Source organism: Jaculus jaculus, chromosome 1 (genome assembly GCF_020740685.1).
Source record: "Jaculus jaculus isolate mJacJac1 chromosome 1, mJacJac1.mat.Y.cur, whole genome shotgun sequence".
In the NCBI taxonomy this organism is placed as follows: Eukaryota; Metazoa; Chordata; class Mammalia; order Rodentia; family Dipodidae; genus Jaculus; species Jaculus jaculus.
The window spans coordinates 279,552,727-279,569,140 of NC_059102.1; the positions used below are offsets into that span (position 1 = coordinate 279,552,727).

The window sequence follows — 16,414 nt, forward strand, 5'->3', positions numbered from 1 at the left end:
TATCTCTTGGCTTCTTTCAGCATTTATTGCACACAGTCAGCCTCCCTGTTTCTACTTCATTTACCTCTACTACTGCCCTTCTGTACCTAAAACACTCCCAATGTTATTTATCCTAATTTATATCTTTTTCTTCCAATATATACAAATACTTAACTTCTCTTGATATTTCCTTATATCTCTTATTCTTCTATAATTGTTTACTTGGCATATGATTTTTGAGAACAAAATGAATATCTAAGCCCAAGAAATAATTTTTCTGTTTGTTTTGTTTGGTTATATAAGGTCTCACTTTATAACACAGGCTATTCTCAAATTCATAGCAGCCCTCCCGTTTTATCCTCCCTAGTATTAGAATCACAGGCATGGACAACCCCACCTGTTTATAACAATACTTTTTCAAAAAGACAAATAAAATACAGATCCTGTCTCAGAGAAGAAGTAATGGATAACATTTCTGTGCCATAAAAGACATTATAATGAGACTGATGACAATGTTTTGTGAAATTCATAGGTAAAGTAAAAATATTTATTTTAGGGTAGAAAATGAGCTAAAAGAAGTAATGGCTCTACTCTGTTTTAAGATATTATATGGAGAAGTAGGGAAAGGGATTACAAGCTGTGAAAAGATCATAGTTAGTTTCTAATATGAGTGGTATTCCTCAAGATAAATGGAGTCTGAGAAATTGAATACCTGGAATTTTACCCTTCTATTATTTCTTCTCCATAGATTTTTTTTTTTTTCTTGGCCATAAATTTGTAAACTTTTCTACTGGGTTTAACTCTTCAATTGATATCATACTACATTTGATATTTGATCAGTTACTTGTCATGAACAATTACTGGATAAGAACCAATTTATAGAGTGAAAGTTTGTTTTGGCCTACACTTGCAAGGGGAAGTATCATAGTGGGGTTGGCATGGCAGCAGGAGAGGAAGAACGGGCCACACTGCATCAGTAATCAGGAAGCAGGGTGTGAGCTGAAATTGGGACCAGGCTATAGCATCTCAAGTCTTGACCCCAGTGCCTCATTTGCTTCAATAATGTTCCACCTCCTAAATGTTCTTTCCAAACAGTACCAAATGATGAGGACCAACAGTTCAACCACATGAAGAGCAATAAACATTAAACTATAATATCTCAGACCAAACTAATTCACTCACTATTGTTTGCAGACTGACACCTAGGATTCGCCTAAAGTCATATGTTCATATACCAACGTTTCTCTTTTTTGCATGAAAATCAAATCAGAGGTACTTTTCCTGCCTCAGAATAATTAGCATGCTATCTTGGACAATTGAATCTAGTAAAAACATTTCTAAGATGAATTCTCTTTCATATTGAGTAAATTTTTAAATAGAGATCTTAATGTAATACATGTATGAAATTAATTTATCAGATGGAAAAATGGCTTAGTGGTTAAGGCACTTGCTTACAAAGTAATCAGGTTAAATTTCCCCATCCCCCTATAAGCCAGATGCACAAGGTGGTGCATGTGTCTGGAGTTCATCTGCAGTGGCTGGAGGCCCTGGCGTGACCATTCTCTCTCTCTGTCTGCCTCTTCCTTCCTCTTTCTCTTCTACCCTCTCTCTATGTCTTAATAAACAAGCAAACAAACATAAATAAATCATTTTAACAAAAAAGGACATTTATTTCTCCTCTGGTTTGATCAATTGGAAAGAAAATATTCAACTTCTATATTATATTTTGATTTACTTATTTGAAAGATGAGAGAGAGAGAATAATAGAGAGAAAGAAAGAGTGAGGAGGATGAGAGAACTATGTATATGCCATGACCTTTATAGTAACTCTGTGGGTACTGAGACATTGAACCCAGGCTGGCAAGCTTTGTAAGCAAATGCCATCTCTTCAGCCCTCAACTTCTGTAACTTATTGGATTTCTCTTTCTATCTATATTTTCTTTCTACCCAGACCTTTTTTCCTTCCTTCCTTCTCTCCCTCCCTCTTACTCTTCCTCCTCTATCTCCCTTCCTCTCTTCCATCTTCCCTTCCCACTTTATTTATTTTCTTTTAAATCAGAGATTCTATCTGGATAACAATTTATGCTGATTCTTTCCAGTGCTGCCTGCCACAGTGTGGCAAAAGGTGGGGAGGAAAATGCACTTGAGCCTGTTTCAAGGGTCTGAGTATAGTCTAGCTGACTTGTTCAACCTGTGGCTTGGCCCATACTCACAGGATAGCTACAAGGGTAGAGGACAACATCATATGGCTCTGTCAAGCATTTGCACATCACTGTGTTCTGCCATCCTATACATTTTTCTAACGATTTTCAAGTAAAGAGTAGAACCCCTTTTACCTTCAAATGTATAGAAAATAGAGAGCCTCAAAGGGAAGTATGTTCTATCTACCCCCTTGCCTTTTCTGTGTAGTAATGCTAAGATGCCTGTTACTATTGCTGATAGCTCTCCTATACAGAACCTGGAAGGCTTGACTAATTCCCAGGGTTTCATTTGTATTTTAGTTTCTAACATGAACACATTTGTGTTGTTAATTCAACTAAAGTGGTACATTATGTTTAAAGATGAAAGAAAGCTTTCTTTTGTCAGGTTAGCCAAGAAGGAGATTCTCACTAACTCACTGCTCTTTAGGCAGCCAATGCAAGACAAATTCATTCTTCTTTCTAGGTGGGGTGATGAGAAAATGCATGTAGTGAAATGTCACCAGGAAGATTCTGCCCATGTTGTAGGAATTTTTTGTCTCCTCTCTTATCACCTCTGGTTTTCCTCACTTCCTTCTTTCATCTTGGAATTGAGATTTTTCAATGAGTATCTCTTAGACTTACTGACAAGACTAATTGCCAACTGGAAGTCTCTCTACCCACGGTTTATAATATAAAACTTTGAAAAAATGCTGATAAACCAGTTTACACATTATCATGCCCACTCAGATACTTACAATAAAAATATAATGTAAATGCTTGAAAAAAGAGTGAAAAATTACTATTCTAAAAGAAAGTTTCCAAAGGAGAACAATTCTCACTTTCCCTGATGATTTCTGTAGAAAATGAATCTTTTCCTAAGTTGGAAAAGAGTATTCTATCCTTCATGACAATTTTGACCAAATTGAAATTCTCAATTTATATTGTATGCAGTTTGATCTTCTTTGTAAATGCCGTGCAGGATATCTTTACATTAAATTGAAAGGCTGATAAGTTTTGGATCAACACTAGGCAAGCAAGTGTAGGAAAAGACTTCATGAGAGGCTGAAGGGGAGACCTTCACCGTGTCGCTTTTCCTTTCCCTCAGCAGTTCTAATTATAAAGTCTAAATTCATGACCACAAACTCGGACTAAATGCACGATCTGGTTGGAACATCTCAGAGCATACTGTGGTCACAGCGACAGATGGCAAAGCCTCTAGTTGCATCATCTGCCTCCCTGCTTCCCACGAAAGCCCCCATGTGAATCAGTGTACCATCCTTCTGCTAGGGCACAAGAGAGAGCAAGGCTGAAATCACATTTCCTTGTTGAAATAGAATCCCAAATGTAGTACAGGTACATTTCTCACCCTACTTTTGCATGTGGCTAACACACTATAAGAATCAAAGTTTAAAATTTATCAGGTCCTAAAAATGTCTAAAGCTGCACTTTAAAATTTCTTTGAATCTACAGTGGAATAAAAGCAGTTTGAAATAAAATCTTCCACTAAAATACTATAAGAATTAGTAATTAATATGTTGTAATTATATAGACATTTACTTAAAATTAAATGAATATTAGGTAAAGCAGATTCTTTCAAATCACTTGGATTTTTTTACACAAATAATAAAAACAAAAGTAATTTAATATGAAGTTATATAGTCAAAACAAAATGCTACTGTGCTCAGAGATTGTATGTGAAACAACAGCAAGGTAAAAGAACATAATCCAGATGTACAATATTCCTTACAAGCCCAAATGAAAATTGTTTTGAAAATTACAAATTTGGTGAGATATTTTTAGTGTCAGTCAATTGGAAAACCCAGGATTTGTGTCCTCACAGCAGGGTTGAGTTTTTATGAGTCTGGAATGTGGTCATCAACTGAGCTGAAAATAAGCAACAGCCTCAGTGTTTGTAAGAACAGAGGCCACATCACACTCCATGTCTGAAGACAAAAGACTGATTCTTAGTATTGCTGGAAAGAGTGACTGCCACATCCCCATCACAAACTGCTACCATTCAAACACCTCAGAAGCTGTATGCAAAATCAAGTAAGTACACCAGCCAGCAAAGGTTTGGTATGATGCTATTCCACTTTTAGTGGTATTTCAGCATTAAGCCAAGATAAACAGGTTTCATATTACAAGGGTCCTTTCTTAAAAGACTCAATATATGGAACAAATCTTCTTTAACAAGTGTGATAAAGATAAGATAGTGTCTCTTTGGAAGGTGAAAACAAGCATCTAACTTTTAGTCTACTTGAGGGACAGTTTTGAAAACAGGACTAGGCACAAGAACACTTCCAGTGGTTTCTTTGTTGTGATGGTTGACATCAGGGCAACTGGATAATTCCGCATGGCTGATGGAATTCTTTCATGTGTTTCAGACCTAAAATGTGCTCTACTGTCTCCAAAGCAGCTAGAATCAGGGATGTTGTAGCTATAGAACTGCTGCTGAGGTCATGTGGAGGAGTTTCACTTTTTCTGCAGCATCAGTGCTAGGTAAGTCTCAGAGGCAGGTAAGTAGTGGGAACTGGGAGCACCTTGGACCATGACATCACCTATCCACTTGACATCCTTCAGGTCATGCCTATTTTTCCTTGAAAAGTGGGGAGGGCAGTAAGCAATACTGAGCTGTATCAAAGGCCACTTTGAGTAGGTGAAGCATCAGCTGTGGCCCCTGACCATTTCTGGCTGCAATTGAACCTATTTTAAATACACTAATCTCCTGGAATCCCTGACTGTTGGAAGTAAAATAGTAAAGTTCCAGGCATACAAAGAGAAGTGAGAAATACTACCTGGGAATGATTTGTTTCTATTTTGCATCACTGAAAACTATTATTCTAAAATATGTCTACCAAAAAGAATATATCAATGGAGAAAATATAAAAATAAAGTAAAAAAGAGAAGAAACTAAGAAAATATTGTCTGTTATGAAGTTCTATTCCCAGGTTTGTTCTGAGGGCATCTTAGCAGGGTGCCTTTGTAATCTCTTGTTCACTATCAGGTCCTGCAATTAAACTATTCTTTTTTTGTGAATCCAAACAACTATAACTTCAGGAAGATTAAATGGGTTTCCAAAAACCACAGACCCATAGAATAAGGGTGACATTTGAATTTCTGTAGATTGTAAAAAAATGCTATCAAAGAATAAAGTGAAGAAAGAGTGAAAATTTAATTTAAAAAAATCAAGTTAAAATTGGAAAGCAGCAGAATGTTTAGAAGAAATGAAAAGTCAGTGATACACTAGCAGAGAGAAACTGGGACTTTCCAGAAAACATAACTGCTAGAGTAACTTGTAGGAAAGTTCCACCCACCTAGTCCCCTTTCCCAGAGCTAAAGATGCACATATGTTATCCTTTAAATTTTTAACACACTCAAAAAGTGGTAGTTTTTTTACAGTTAAATTTTCCAGAACCTTTATTGAAGAATTTTAACAAAACTGCTGTGGTATTGTTTTCCTCTGTTTGTAATGGAAGTTAAGAAATTTTGATTCTGAGTTTTGTGAAATAAAAAGTGGTAAAAAAAAAAAAGAGCCTAATTACTTGTAGACATTTTAAAAATAGTATATGAATGGATTTAAATTGTTAGGTATGCTTTGCTGACTCCTTTCTGGTTATGCCTCCTACTAATTTGGCACCACTAATTGACAAAGGCCTCTATTATAGAAATGTGGACAGTGGGAAGGGTTGTGAGTTATGTCTGCATCTGCTATTTGAGATGGTAGGCAGAATGAATCTCAGATTATAAAGGGAAAGTTCTATCAAATACCCATTTCTTTACCAAAACAACTTTATTGCTCATGACTTATATATAGAGTATAGAAAATTCGTATAGGTATCTATGTATGTATACATACATATATATATATATAAAACATATATATATAACATAATATATATATATTGTATATCATATATATATTATATATTATATATTATATATATTATATCATATATATCATACATCATATATATTATGATATATATTATATATATCATGATATATATTATATATCATATATATAGTATATATAGTATATATGTATAGTGTGTATGTTTATATGTATAAACTCAATTTGCTAAAATCAAAGTCCACTTTAATTTGTAATTTTTAATGATGCAATTATTTTGTGGCAGTTAAAATAATTTTGGAATTTTACACATATTATCCTATGGTTTATACATTATTTTCTGAGTTGTCTAATCTTATTAAATTTTATTTGTAGGCTGCAGAGTGCTTTTGACATAAGTATAGTTTGTCTCTCTATATAAATCATATATATAACATATATTATATAAACAGACACTATATTATACATTATACAAACACACACACATATATATGTATGTATTTATACATATATGATGTTTGATCTTATTACTGAAAGAACCTTAAACATAAATAGCATTATTATTCCCCTTTAAAAGAGAATGTTGATATCTATTTCAATGTGATGTATAAAATAATAGAATTAGAGATCACTTTAAAAAACTGATTATAAAATTTAAAGGGTTTCGGAGAAAATTTTATATTTGTAAAGTTTTTAGAATCATAGAAAATTTACAGTTTCATTTTAAATAGCACTATGAATTGTGACTCTACACATGCCCCCAATTATGAAAAATAAGTTATTTCAATAGTTGTTTCAAGAGATAATTGCTGAGAACAAGTTCAAAGTAACTGAATGAAAAATGACAATATAGGTTCATTTCTACTAACATATTTGTGTGAACAACAATCTGGGAGTAAGAGTGTATAATTTGCAAAGACTTGATTTTATGGCAAAAGAAGGTATTTTAGTGATTTCTGACAGCACTATATACATAGAAGGGGAAGATAAAGGGACTGGAGGGATAAATGGGCTTTTATCAAAATGAACTTGATTAGTTAAACTGGTAAATTCAGGATCATGTCATTTACTACCTCAACACCCGTGCTTTCTGTGGGAGAATTCAGAGTTAAAGATAGAGAGAAGAGATAAGAACTAATATTATGGAGGGATACCATGTTTCCTGGCACTGTACAAATAGTCCCATTTCCTTGATTGTTTATGTTTGGTCATTTTCATGCAGTGACTGGGTGAATTCTGGGAGAGTGGACTGAACTTCCTCCCATCTGATAGTAAAGTTATGTGAGAGTCAGTTATTAAACATTTTTAAAGTGTTGGGTTGAATAAAACAGGTCATTTGCATGAGATGCTAAAATTTATGAACTGAATATTAAAAGCATGGGGTCAACTTCCCTGAAAACTTACAGACATGCAGTTACTATTTTCAGATATCTGCACTATGAATGTATAACTTCTCAAAGTCAGAATAATGAGGTATTTGAAAGTAGAAGTGATTGAAACAAGCCCAAAGATATTTTTCCACATCCCTAATCATCAGAGCAATGCAAATCAAAACCACAATGAAACATTACCTCACTCTAGTCAGAATGGTTCCTATGAAGAAGAATAAAGATAGCAATTGCCTATGAAAATGTGAGGGAAGATTGGAAAGATATCTCAGTTGGTAATGTGCTTATCTTATAAGGATGGGGATCTGAGGTGGATCCCTTGAACCCATGTACAAATGCCAGATGTGGTAAGCCCAGCACTGGGAAGGAAGAGATGGGTGGAACACTAGTTGTGGCTGGCCAGCCAGTATAGCCTAATTCATGAGTTTTAGGACAATAGGAGAGAGTCCCTGTTTCCAAAACGTATGGATGTTGTATCTAAGAAATGATAACAATGTAAGTGGCTTTCTGGTCTCCCAGAGAACAAACACCTATGCCTACATGTACATACACATACACACCCCCACTACCCACACACAAATAGGCTATAGAGAAGGTCATACTGTTTAGTAGTATAATGTAGCCATTATGGCAAGTAGCTTGGAATTTTCTGAAAAAATAAATAATTAAAATACAATTGTTGAATGATTAATAAATGCTGCTACTGGGTGCATAGCCAGAGTGTTTCAAATCTCATAGGTACATATGATTTTGAAAGCATTGGTTATAATAGCTGAGAAATGAAAAATTATAAATGTCCATTTATAGATGACTAGATAAGGACACAGTGCTTAATATTCTCATGGAAGATTATTGCACCATAAAAGATTATTATTATTTTGAACAACTTTGATAGAACTAGAAGTCACCATTTCAGGGAAATAATTAACACAAGGAGAGCATATACCATTTGATTTCACTCACATGTGGAATTTGTAGAAATTTAGGGCAGAATGGTAGTTAACAGAGTCTAAGGGTAGTGGGAAAGGAAGAATAGGAAAAGGTTGGGCCTTAAGCTAATGTAAGATAGCAGTGAGAAGTTCAGTGTACTACTGCATAGTTAGATTGTTATAAGTAGCAATAGTATGTGCCAAATTTCATACACGGAAAGATTCTGAATGTCTTACCATGAAGAAATGGTAAATATTTAAGAAATGATGCAGTATTAACATGATTTGATCACTGTATTATGTGTTCATGGCAGAGTGTGCTGAACTTCCTCCCATCTGCTAGTAAAGTTATGTTGGAATCAGTTATTAAACAGTTTTAAAATGTTGGGATGAATAATACAGGTCACTTGTATGAGATGTTGAAATTCATGGTACTCCATGAATATATTGTATTTGTTTTATATATCAATTTAAAAATTAATTTAAATTTCAAAATATGAATGTCATTGCATAGGAAATTGGTGGAATTTGATAGGTAGATTTTAATAAAGATTTTTTCTACATGAAGTCATTACATTTGAAATTTTCCTGTGTGAAGGAATGTTAAAATGGGAAATTTATTACTGCTAAGCAATATATACTATTTATGCATTTATGCTCTTTTTTTATCCACAACAAAATGCATTCATAATCTTCCAAATTAAGCATTGAGATGAAAGGATAATAGATATGCCAGCATCATTGAAAAGTAAGATGCCAGCATGCCTGAACTGATGCCTGGTGCATGAAAATATCATATTGAAAAATAGAAATCTAAAGACAAAACATAGGTTGTATACAAAATCTTGTCCAATGTAACCAATATACTGGGTGTCTTTTGTGTGACACTCTTGAGGCCATGCTGCTCACTTTCAGAAAATCTAGAAAAACAAACAAACAAAACACAATGTTTATTGTACTTCTATTTTTCAGATTCTTATTTCTAATTTCAGTCAGAGTTGATGCACTCACAGGTATTGATTGGCCCTCTTTTCAAGCATATAAATGTCCTCTGAATTTCTTAGTTCCTTCCAGAAATCATCTGTAGTGCCTTTCCACTTTTCAGAGTCTTGTGATTAGATCAGGCAAATATGGAAATTCTCATCTTAATTTCAACTAATTAAAATCTCAACCACATAATTGTACTGGCAATTATCTAGTGTTTGATTACATAAGTGAAAGACAACATGTTTCCAGCAGGGACTAGAAGTCCTGTGAGCTAAGGAGACAGCACGCCTTAGTACCAGCTACCCTGCAGTGTGAAGAACCTGTACTAGGAGAAATGCAGGACAGAGGTCAGGGGAGTGTCTTGTCTTTCTGAGAATGGTTAAACTAAGGACTTTTTTTTTTTTCCTGAAGAAAAAAGGAATGAAATGAGAACTAAAATGCATGAGAAATTATCAGTGAGGAAGATAGGAATGAAAAGGGCATTGTTAGAATAACAGAATAGACAGATGATCAATGGCAGGAGAAGAATCCATACTTCTTTGAAGAACAATTGGAACCTGACAACAATGTAGCTGTGGAGAGCTTATAACACAAAAAATTAAGCAGATAAAGGAACTCTGGCCAAGAGAAAAACACTGGTCAATAATTTAATGTATATTTTAGGGTAAGGAGAGGTCAAGAGAAGGCAGAAAAAGTCCCAGGGACAGGAAATAAGAAAGTACTAGAAACATGGAAGTGCTATAACTCTTGGAGTGTAATATCTGCTGGTGTCTGGCTAAGTGTATATACTACTGCATGATAAGTACTTCTCTTAATGTTCATACCCATGTATTAACACTGCTCTCATTTTTGACATAGAATCTTCTCTTTTCAGAAGGGATGACTCAGAAGGCACCATGGTGCTGAGAAGAAGTGACAGAGGAGAGCTCAGCACTGCAATATCTCTATCACGCCTTCCAAGGCTCAGGGCCCATTGAAGAAGATGTGGCAGAAAGAATGTAAGAGCCAAGTGAAGGGTAGGACTCCTTACAATGTGCTCCTCCAGGCACCAAATGGCCTGGATATCCTTGACCTCACAGTGCCTGACACTACCTACACAAGGCCATCATAATAGGAGAAAAAGATGATAACATCAAAATAAAAGAGAGACTGATTGAGAAGGCGAAGGGGTATGATGGAGAATGGAGTTTCAAAGGACAAAGTGGGGGGAGGGAGGGAATCACCATGGGTTATTGTCTACAATTATGGAAGTTGTCAATAAAAAATAAAATTTAAAAATCCCTGTGAGGATAAGAAATGATGTTCAGGAATTAGAAGATAATGCTAGATTAATACTTAGAAAGCTGCTGCTGAATCTACATCTTGGAACAATGACTAAGAATCCATTTCTTCCTATTGAATGATAATTGTCCTTTATGACAGACATCCAGCTATCTTCTGCGAATGAACCCAAAATTGTCCTGTATATTTTATCTGTACTTTTGATATGCCATCTATCAATCTGAACTAGCAAATCCTTTTGTTTTAATGAAGCTTTATTCAGAATTGCTTTATATGGAAAGTATATAGTAGCTTATTTTGAAGATATTGAATGCCTCTACCATTATCCTTGATTTATGATTCATGTTGGTATCAAGCCCTGGTTTTGAAATAATATCCCCTGAGACTCTTATGCATAAAGTTTGATTGTATCCACTGTCCATTTGTGGTTTGTAACCAGCCTGAAGTTTTCCCAACTCCAGATATTTTTTTCATGGTACAATTTTTTTCCTTCTCAGGAAGCTGCAAAATATCTTATCTTTGTTTCTCATGTTCTAAGATGTCACATTTAAACCTAGTATTCAGAGCTCACAGGAGGGCTCTTGCATTTTCTAATGATATATGTCCTTAATTGTGAAAAATGTCATGAGTTATTTAATTTACAGTTTTTTCGCTTTGGCTCTTATTTTGTCCTCCATCTCTTTGATTTTTGTACATATTTGGGTATTGCACTTTTTTAAAGTCTTTTTTTCTCCTTAGTTTACCATTATTCTTATTGAGCTTATTTTATATTTCTCTGTATTTAATCTTCTTATGTTCAAAACAATATTCTAGCCTCAGATGTCTCTGACAGTACAGACCTTCTCTCTTGTACCTATTCAATCTTTTCCTTTTATAAATAAAATGAATCACTAAGAAATATGAAATCATTAAGAAGTTCCAAATTTTTTTTCAAAAATCACCATAGTTTTTATCAACTTTAACATTGTTCCTAAGTCCAAAATCTCATCTGAGCTTTAAGACCATTTTTTAACTGTGGGCAATGTAAAATATATATATACATCCAATAAACAATGGCATAGAATAAATATTTGCATTACAAAAAGTCGTAACAAGGGGACAGTGATCCATTGCTTAACCAGCAGGTATATATCCAATATCTGCAATTTTAAGTACATTATAACCCAGTCCCTGGTTTCCAATTCTGCCCCTCCAGCTGGTCTGAGCAGCCTGGGGAAAATTTCAACCTCAAAAAGCGGTGTTCCACAGTTCTGGTATATCTAAAACAACTCGTGTCTATACTGCAAACCATGGTTCATCTTTGTAGCTCCATACAATGGCCCTACCTGCTCTCCACACAGGGATTTCAACCCTGCTTCACATTGCCACGTCTCTCTGGCTTCTTTAGTTGGCTGATCTTCATATGATGGCCTTCTTGGGTCTCCACACATGGACTCCAACAACCCTGTTTCATAGGCTTCATCTCAGAAGATTCACGAATGAATTTAGATTTATGTAATGGCCTTACTGGGGTCCATACAGGGATATCTACCCTAATTCACATTGCCACATTTTAGCAGCTCCTGGAATCATGTTCATTTCATGACCTGCTTCCCTGTGTATTGCAGGCTTCCAATGCCAGTGCCTGGTGAGTACCATAGTCTAATTTGTAAATGTGGAGATGGGGAGAGAATAAATCTTCATCTTGAACAGCCGCATATTCCTTCACTAATTTTCCTTCAAGCCACCTCCTTTAAAAAGGACTTGAATTAATTTCTTTGTATTTTATTTTTTATTAATTAGTTTTATATTCAGCAAATACAGTCAGTTTGGGACCATTATTAGGCTCATCCATGACCTACCCCCTCCCCATTGGCCCGTCCTTGTTGAGGTATATGGGTCAGAACTTGAATTCTTACTAGCTTGAATCTTTCATGAGTGGATTTGACCCTCAGACATCGTTTTCCAGTGCAAAGCAGTTGACCCACCCTTAATGGTGGTAATTGCAACTTAAGTAAGCTAAAATAAGTGTCTTTACTGTTAATTTCAAATTTGCTCGACTTTGTGGGATAACCTGTGCATCTTTCATATTTTTCTGACATATATATTCTGTCAAGTACACCAGTCCATTACTTAAAAAAAATTAATTTAATTTTGTTTATTTATTTGAGGGCAACAGACAGAGAGACAAAGAGGCAAAGAAAGAGAGAGAGAGAGACTGAGAGAGAGAGAGAGAGAATGGGCATGCCAGGGCCTCCAGCCACTGCAAACGAACTCCAGATGTATGCACTCCCTTGTGCATCTGGCTTACGTGTGTCCTGGGGAATTGAGAACTTGAACCGGTGTCCTTAGGCTTCGCAGGCAAGTATTTAACTGCTAAGCCATCTCTCCAGCCCAGCAGTTCTACTTTCAATGTTGCCCAAACACCTTATACCACATACAATTGCCATTGCAATAAATAAATAAATAAATTAATTAATTAATAGAATTTCAAAATCATTTATCTGGAGTTGTTTAATCCTAGATAAAGATATATTATGGAAAAAATCGTAGTAGAGGAACAGTCAGAGGATTCAGAATTTTATGCATTTGTTTACTATTTCTTTATTTTATTTACATTTTTTAGTAGAAAGAATTAAACCTAACAACTTGTGCATGAGAATCATGCTCTCTGGAATTGAACTGTATCTATACCTATGAAAAAAGTCAGTGGTGTCATACCATAAGTAATATTAAAATATAAGCATAATTTTTATGGGTGAGCCCAAAAGTTTTTAAATAACAGCTGAGAACGATGTAGCATGAGACTGTGTTCTGTGAGGTTTCCAAAAATAATAAGTAACTTGGAGTTGAAAGATGGGTTTGATTAATGGAATTCATTCTAACTCCTCAAGAATTCCGTGGTTTTGCTCAAATCATTATAGACTTGTCTACAAATTGAGCAATACAGCATGAATCATGACCTTTGAGTTAAATAAAATTACCTTAAGAAGATAAAAAATTTAATCTATTTTTATACAAGTTTGGTCCTCAGTGGGTATTACTGATTTAAAGATAAAGCAATGTACCTAAATTTCCACATTCAGCTAAACATGTCACAAACTGGATAGATTAGTGTGCATTGTAGTCTCTTCTGGTGATGGTCTCTAAAGGAAATATTATACAGATAAAACAAACCAGGTTTAGAAAAGATGCATGTGATTAAAAAGAAAAAAAAATCAGTTACATTTATCTACTTCATCAAAGTTTTTGCTGAGATGAGTTTCTCCTTTAAATAAATATTAAAATTCAACTTAAGAAAATTATAAAGTTTGTTTTTTACCTTTTAAAAAAGATTAGAGCTGTTAGATGTAATCTATAGCTAAGAAATAGTTTTGCCTCTGTGTTAAGTTTTAAATGTATTTTATATTCTATAAATAAAGTCCATAATTTAAATAATACTATTTATGTGTAATATATACATAACAAAATAATCAAGCATATGCCACAAATCAAGCCATGAAATTAATATGGTATAATAGGGAGGAGTTGGTAGTGATGAGGTCATATATCTCTGTGTTAAGTACAATGGGGGCTGTTAAAGGTATGGCCTTCCATAAGGTCAGAGAAATACAACTTTTCTGGTTTGTACACCAGCAATATAACCCTAGAATTTCCTATTTTTCTATCAAATTGTGTATTACTAAACACATACCTGTCACATAAGATGCTATTATTGCATTTATGTTTTATCCACTGAACTTAATACATTAAAATTTCCTAGCTAAGCATAAAATTAAAAAGCACTAACATTTAACTTCAAAAAAACTTCAAAGCTTGAAACATTTATTTTGCTAATAATTTTGTCCTTAGACCATGTATCTTTCAGATTTATGTTGCTTCCATAATGGAGATATATTTTTAATCCCAAAGATCATTTGCTTCATAAAACCCATATTGCTTGGCACAAAATACTAAAACTAAAAAAGCACACCCTAATCTTCCAGTAGCCACATGAATTAAACTTCATATTGCACCATTATTAAACATTAAATCATAGTTTTCTTATTGAGTTAAAAAGTTCTACATTTGAGAATATTTATGAAATATGTAGCAAAACTTAAATATTTACATACTCCAAGCTGAATTCCAGTCATACTACAAAATAATTTACATGGAACCTAGAGAGAAAATGGTAGGTAACTCTGGGAATATATAAAAGTACCTGCATGCATTCTTTTAAAAAATTATACCAAGTACTAAGTACTCAGGATTTTTTCTTCATTTATAGAAAGACCAAGAATAAATTTGAATTAATTCACGATTACTTCATAGGCAGTCGCAAATCGTTTAAAATGCTGTTCTGAGTTTCACACAGAACCAGAACCAATGTCACATGGCCTTTTTATATCTTTCAAACATAGGGCAAATGTACAAATATCACTCATATGATCACATCTGGAGCAAGAATAGTTATGAATGTCTCAACTGCTGAAGTGCTTGAAGGAATATTTCAAATATAATTAGTCAACAGCTCCTGCATCAAAAGGAATATAATGTTGAAGTTCTCTGGTAAAATGCAAAATTTATGTAGAAATAATTTACCTTCTAAATGGATTTGTGTATATGCAATGAAATTATTTTTATTTTGTCATAATATTTTGATTTTTAAGCATGTTTTTTTCATGTGCTCTTTTAAGAATTAAATTTGAGAAATACATTTGCATATACTAGTTTAACACTTTTGAGACAAGCTGTTGTTTCAGCTCAGGCTGGCCTCAAATTTATGACAATTTTCATACCTCAGCCTTCCCAGTACTGAGGCTACAAGACTCCACCAATGCTCCTAGCTCCAATTTGAACATCATAAAATCATTTTTTTCCCCATAATCTCCTTTATTTTCCCTCATGGATTATGTGAGAAGATTAGACAGGTGACTTCTACAATTTCATAAATATAACACAAATCAGGACTCACAAAGTCAGATAACATGTAATTTAGCACAGGATACCAGAAAAACAACAAATTGAATGGTGTTTAAATTTCAGTTTGACAAGGTCAATATACAGAAAGAACCATTGGGAAGAATGAATTGATGGAAATATGAATAGAAAAAATATCACTTCTTCAAAATTAGGAAATTAAACCAAAGAGTAATCCTGACAGCCTAAATTTCACAATCAAAATATAAACTATAAACAGAAGCCAAAGGAGTAAAAGTAAAATGCTTTCTACAACAAAGTGATTATTTACCAAAAAAATCAACACACTACTTAAAATAAGTTTATAAATAATTAGCTATTCTAAATAGAATAGATTATATTCTCTAGTATCTATAAATATAAGTGCCACTCTTTTAAAATTTAGTTGAATATCTTACCTTAAAATTGCTAAATAAGAGAACTAAATTATTTTAAATGATATAAATCTTAAAATTAAGAAAGTTGTGAGGCTGGGGAAATGACTTAATCATTAAGTGTTTGCCTGCAATGCCTGATGACCCAAGTTTGATCCCCCAGTACCCACATAAATATGCACAAAGAAGTGCATTTATTTGCAATTTATTTGCAGGGGTTAGAGGCCCTGCCTGGCACACATTTCTCTCTCTCTCTCTTTCTCTCTTCCCCTCTCTCTTTACAAATAAATAGATAAAGTATGTTTTTATTCATTTCTTTAAATTTTCTTCTTATTGGTTATGTACACAGTGTGTATACAGTCATGTTGGTACCATCGTTAGCCTCCTCCCTGTCCTCCCCCTCCCTGCAGGGACCATCCTCATCTGGAAATATGGGTTGTGCATTGTGGGGGTATCCATAAGTTAGGGGTAAGAGGCAGTGCTTCTGTGTATAATGTCCCAACTT

General features: G+C 34.2%; 1 long non-coding RNA gene across 1 annotated transcript; it reads left to right on the forward strand.

Annotated features, from left to right (window-relative positions):
• Nucleotides 1-4,130: 4,130 nt before the first annotated feature.
• Nucleotides 4,131-10,206, forward strand: LOC123459338. Its single transcript, XR_006636226.1, has 3 exons — nucleotides 4,131-4,208; nucleotides 4,544-4,658; nucleotides 10,188-10,206. It is a non-coding gene; the product is annotated as an uncharacterized LOC123459338 (long non-coding RNA).
• Nucleotides 10,207-16,414: the final 6,208 nt, after the last annotated feature.